Source organism: Meriones unguiculatus, chromosome 1 (genome assembly GCF_030254825.1).
Source record: "Meriones unguiculatus strain TT.TT164.6M chromosome 1, Bangor_MerUng_6.1, whole genome shotgun sequence".
Lineage (NCBI taxonomy): Eukaryota > Metazoa > Chordata > Mammalia > Rodentia > Muridae > Meriones > Meriones unguiculatus.
This window is the reverse complement of record NC_083349.1, coordinates 205,759-211,758: the sequence shown is the minus strand read 5'-3', so window position 1 is coordinate 211,758 and position 6,000 is coordinate 205,759. Positions and strand designations below refer to the sequence as shown.

Genomic DNA, 6,000 nt, shown 5'->3' with positions numbered 1-6,000 from the left:
TTGAGCTTTTATTTATTTTTTTAAGTTTCTAGTTCTTTCCAGGATGCTCTGCATTCTCACCCTTTTAAAAAACATGTATTTATCTTCATTTTATGTGTACTGGCGTTTTGTCTGCATGTATGTCCTTGTAAAGGTGTCAGATCTTGGGGTTACAGACAGGTGTAAGTTGCCATGTGGGTGCTGGGAATTGAACTCAGAACCTCTGGAAGAGCAATCACTACTCTTAACCACTGAGCCATCTCTCAAACTCACACCCTCCTTTCTTTTTTAAAGACAGTCTCCCTCCCTCCCTCCCTCCCTCCCTCCCTCCCTCCCTCCCTCCCTCCCTCCCTCCCTCCCTCCCTCCCTCCCTCCCTCCTCTCTCTCTCTCTCTCTCTCTCTCTCTCTCTCTCTCTCTCTCTCATTCTTTGTGTATCCCTGGCTGTCCTGGACTCACTCTGTAGATCAGATCCTCCTGCCTCTGCCTCCTGAGTGCTGGGGTTAAAGATATTGCTGTTAGAAATCGAGCAGGATGAGAGTTACACAGCGGGTTCACAAATCATACCACGCGACCTGTTCGTGGGAGGTTTATTAGGGGAAGGTTTATTAGGGTTTATTAGGGTCACAGAGAGCATCTCTGGATGAGGCAGAAGAGAAAGACAGAGAGGGGAGGAGCTCAAGTTCTCTTATAAGGTGACCCAGAGCGTGCACAGGTGGTTCCAGGTGACCAGCAGGTGGTCTTCTAGGTGGCCTCACAGATGCCAGATAACTGGATCGTCAGATCCCTTGGGGCTGGCAGTAGAGATGCCTGCTTACCGATCCCAACATTCCTCCCTTTTTGTTTTATTAAAAAGTGAGTAGCTAGGAAGGGGTGATGGTGTGGGGAGGGCACAGGGATGACTTTTGCTCTTCAAATTACTTCCTGCTGGTTAGGGGCATTATCATTCCCGGGGTACAGCTGGTCCCCACCATCAGGGTTATTATTGTCATCTGGTACTGTGGGCAGAGGTTGATAATCCTGTAGGAGTAACTGATTGATAGTTTGGTTAGAGATTTTTTGCATTTGTTGGAAGAATGTAGAGAGGAAGTTAATTAAGCAGGGCGCAAAAAGCAAAAGCAGAAAGATAGCAGGAGCGGTGTGACAAAGAGCAGAATCTCAAAGGCCCAAGAGATAGGGGCCTCAAGCTGTTCCCTGTGTTTTTGTAAATCTGTCTGGAGTTGTTGGATTTTGTCTTTTAATATACCTGACTGGTTAACATAGAAACAGCATTTCTCCTGGAGGAAGGTGCAAAGGCCACCTTCTTTAGCAGTGAGGAGATCCAGTCCATGTCAGTTTTGAAGTTCTACTGCTGCCAGTGAGTCAATCTGTCCTTGGAGAGTTAGTATTGTCTGAGCCACTTGCTGAAGGTCCTAGATGAACTGGGAAGAAAGCTGATAATACAAAGTTAGGGAAGTGGCTAGTTCTGCTATCCTGGTCCCGAGATTCCGAGAGGCCATGATTCCTGCAACAGCCAGGAGGGGCAGGATTTGAATTGCCCTCTTATCCTGCTGGGCAGCTGCTGAGTCCATGACTGGGACTGGTAGGGGCTCCTTTTCATTTATCACCCACAACTCGGGGAAGAGGAGTACCAGAGTGCAAACTCCTGACCAACGAGCAGGCAGACGATGGTAGACCTGAGTGCCACTAAGAATTGAGGTATTATTAGCAGTAGGGCATTGGGGTTGAGATGAGGTATCAAGGATTATAGCTTCATTACATTCTAAAGAACTTAACATTCCAACAGTGAAAGAATCAGACTAACTTTGTAACCTATGTTTCTTTAATTGCCTTATAACTTATATTTGCAAGTTTTAGGCCCATGTTAATTAAAGCCTCTTAGTGCTTCTCCAGAGAGCCGAGGAATGTAAAAGTTTCTGACATTAGCCATCTGTGAGGGCAGAGATAAGAAAGAGAACAAGCAGAGATCTCTACTAAATGGAGAGAAAATCACTGGCTGGCGCCTGTGAGATGAGCTTTGTTTGGAAACTGGGCCAAATGGCCCCAATCCTTCTCCTGACCTTTGATCCAAAGCCTGTAACCCCCACTCCTCAGAACAGACACGGGATGAGTTAATCATTCTCCCACCTTTAATTGTGGCTATATCTCATATGGTAGGAAATTCCAAACTGACTTGAAGATCAGATATTTATGACAGGGCTAACCAGACCTAAAGGTGCCCAGAATCAACCAATTATTTTAAAAGTTAAATACCTCATCCAATCATGAATTTCCAAGAAGGCAACCCCTAGAATTCCCCACACCTTGTCTTTTAAAAATCTGAGGTCTTTGTCTCCTGGGGCCACTCCTTGCTGACCAGCAGGGGTGACCCCATTGTACAATGGTCAAAATGAACCTCTTGTAATTTTGCATCGATGAATGATTAGTTTCCTGGGTTCTCTTCATACCTTCTTATATTTAGGCTCTTGCTGGGCCTAACATTATGAGAACTCCTCTGGGATTTGTGGGTACTGAGGAGAACTCTGGACACTGGCTATCAGAGGACTCGTCTGAGCTCAGAAGTAGGTACTGTGGTTGTCCTTGTCCTGTGTCTCTTGTCTGTTACATGCTTGTTCTGTTATACCAACAGTGGCAGTGTTGGGTTTCTGTCTCTCCTGAAGCTTTGCTTACGGTCCTGGCTCGAGAGCATTTGTAGAAGGGGTTTGAGTCCCCTAAGTGGTTCAGTGGTTCGAGGCCACTCACCTGGAACGGTCTCATTAAGGTGGACAGACACGTCATTTTTGCCGAGGCCGAGGGGCATCCTGTAGGACGCTCAGCCTGCCCCTTTCTGTGAACAGGGAGGAAACGGAGGAATTTTGCTCCTCCAACCTGGACTGGGAAGGAGCAGAGAGATTCTGCTCCCCCAGAAATTTGAATCCTGTGTTTCTCATGTATGTATGTATTTTTCTGTGTCTGTTTCTTTGTAGACTTGGACTGATGAAAATCCGGATGGAGGACAGTTAAAATTAGAACTAGTTCTCGTCCCGGGAGCGCACACGGCTGCATGGCAGGACACCAAGCAGTGCGCTCTCCCGGGAGTGCTTTCGGGTGGCTGGGGAGATGCATGGATCTGCCCTTAGGGGCTGGAGCTAGGACACTTGAGCCTCTCCAAGCCCGGAGCTGTGGAATAACAATGCACACCCAGCAGGGCACTGGCTTGATGCAGCCCCTGTTGTAATGGGCTCAAGCCATTTGCAGCAGCTGAGGAGCATGGGGAGGGGAGAGGCAGGGCCGGGAAGCAAGTTCAGGACTGGCCTTGTTGGCCTTGTCGGGGAGGTAAGCTAGAGTGAAGCTCCCAAGGGAGCCGAGGGCTCTTGTCTGTTAGCCAGCAAGGCTTGTGGGCTCGCTTGGTAAACTCCTCCCCCCTGCCTCCCTGCCAGCTTAGCAGGGAAGTGAGCGGCAGGAGCTCACCATGTTCTCTTGCTCCTCTCTTCCCTTCGCCCACCTAGGGAGCTTAAGTCAATTGCAACTTGCAGACCATGCAAAGATGTAGGAAGAAAACTGTACTTGCTGTAATGTTTAGAATTACAGCTAAGTCTTAAAAAGAGTTTTATCTGTCTGTTTAAATATATAGCCATTATATAATTATTTTCAACTGATCTTAAATGGTTGGTATGATCAAAAATAATTGGGTATGTTTTAAGGTTAAATTCAAATTCTTGTTTAAAACATGTATATGTACCTATGTGTTTATAAGGTATATAAATGCATATGTTTAAATAACAACAATGTAAATTGCCACATAGTATGGCTCAGGAAAAGAACAAAGGTTGCAAAATCTCTGAGTCAAAATGATTTTGTTTCCTTTTAGGATAAAAAGGGAGTCTTATTCTAAGTTGATATTAGTTCTAAAGATTAAATTGTTTGCACTGATAAATTTTGGTCTTAAAATCTAGTTTTTACTTTTAAAATTATGATTATGCTTTGTGAATTCACTCCTGAAAAAGATACTTTGTTTTGATATTGCAAAGACGAGTTTTAAAAATTGTTTAGATGTTTAATGTGATAAAACGTTTACAGTTTATCAGTTTTTTTTTTTTAAGCAATAACCCTTGTGCAGTCTAACAAAGAACTTGGAACAGTTTCTCAACCCTTTGGAAAATTAAAGAAACTTTTGATGGGAGTTTTTCTGTTGTCTGAAAAGAAAGAGAGAGTGAGCAAGAGATATTAAAGGAATAGCTTGTCTAAAGCAAGAGTGTCTGGTTAAGCCAGAAGAAGGAAGCTATGAACCTGAAGGTATATAGAATGTTATGAAAGGTCCGTCTAATGTTATACCCAGTTCGCAAGCCCCCAAAAGATCTACAGGAATTGACTCCGTTGCAAAACACATGAGGGTCTTTTTATTGTAAATTACAAACTGCAGCTTGGGCCTACACAGCCCCACTGCTGAAGCGGTGGGAGCTGAGCACACCGTCCCCAGGTTAGTTGGGTGATTTATAGATTCTGGTCCCTCCCAGCATGCCCAAGGCAGGGGCAATTCCTGCCTGGCAAGCATCTATTGGTCAAGATGCTACATTTTGAATCGATTGGCTATAGGAAGGTCCCCAGACCATAATGACCAGGTGTCATCCTAGGAGGATGGTCCAGTTTCCTAGCAACTGTATCTCTAGTGGGTGGGGAAAGAATGCAGTGAGGTAGCTCTCCCCTCAGGGCATTACTAAACTTCTTTACCGCACCTACTTTAGGTCTTAATGATAGCTGCTACTTTATCTTTTGGTCTCTCACTATGTATATAAAAGCCAGGGGGCATATGAATGATGTTTGCTTTGGTTCTTTATACCTGCAAATATATTTGAGAAAGAACTGTAAAATATGTTGTACTTCATTTAAAGGGCTGGTGATTCTTCATTGCAAAATATTTTCTTATGTTCTTTTAAAGAAAAAAATCTGGCTGACAGGTTTGATGTGAACAGAATAATTTACAGTTTAAAATTGTTCTATGCTGTTGTTTGTTCTGAACTGTTCTGTTAGGCAATTGGTTCTCAAACTTATTTGATCCCAGTGTGTAAAGCTTTTTGCTGTTAAGTTTTAAAGAAGATGGTGAGATTCATAATATTTGCTAGCCCCTTTATAAATTGTGCCTGATTAAAGGTCTTGTTTTGATTTTAGTCAGAAAGAGCAGATTTAAAGTTACACTAAAGACTGAGCTTTACCCAGTCCCTTTGTTTAGGTTGTTTTTCTAAGGTTAAATTTAGGATGGGTAACCATGAAGTTTGCCTATATGGATCTACTTGAAATTTGGTTCTAAAACATACATCTAAGGAATATGCCAAGATTAGAGATTATAGCATTCTGTTTTATAGGATACAATTTAGAGCAGATGATAAAAAATAGACAAAGAGTAACTCAGATATGCTGGCCCTCAAGCTTGTCAGAGATCTGATGAATATGGCATTTTAACATGTGTAAGTTCATTGTGACAGAAAGTCCCAAAATCTTGGCAGTAGCTCCTCAAGGCCTCCGAGAAGATATGGACACAATGACAGATGACTGTGACTCTGGATTGTGGTATGCTAACCACTGAGCAACACTGCCTCAACTGGCCCACTGCTAGAGCCCAGCCTAACTGTGGATGAAGCTGTGGACACCTGCAGAGTCATTATTTCACATTGTCTGAGGTGAGGTGAGGTCAATCTCTCTTGTTCCTCTTTCCACAGGAGCAGTTTCTCATCCTCTATGCCTGATGGCTGGATTGCCTCTGCTCAGGAAGCCAGGAGACCACATGAACCAGGGACACTGCCTAGGTGATGGACTAACTAGTCATCTCTGTCGTTTTGATTGGTACATGGATTGGTACATTTACTTAGCTCATAATTTATCCTTCTCAGGTTTCTGATCACATTGACAGCTAGGCTGGAAGGCTAGGCTAAGTTAACGGTAGCTTGGCAGCTAAAGAGCAGACAATTAGGTCCACTATCAGCTCATTGGACAGTTCATTAGTTAGTTAGAACTACTAGGTACTTCTAGTTAGTACTACTAGGTAT

General features: G+C 43.7%; 1 long non-coding RNA gene across 1 annotated transcript in view; it reads right to left on the bottom strand.

Moving 5' to 3' along the window:
• Window positions 1-494: 494 nt before the first annotated feature.
• The window catches only part of LOC132652435 (uncharacterized), a 16,907-nt gene continuing 11,401 nt past the window's right edge, over window positions 495-6,000 (bottom strand). The window contains exon 3 of the long non-coding RNA XR_009590004.1: window positions 495-1,410. This is a non-coding gene — a long non-coding RNA (uncharacterized LOC132652435). The remainder of the gene's footprint in view (window positions 1,411-6,000) is intronic.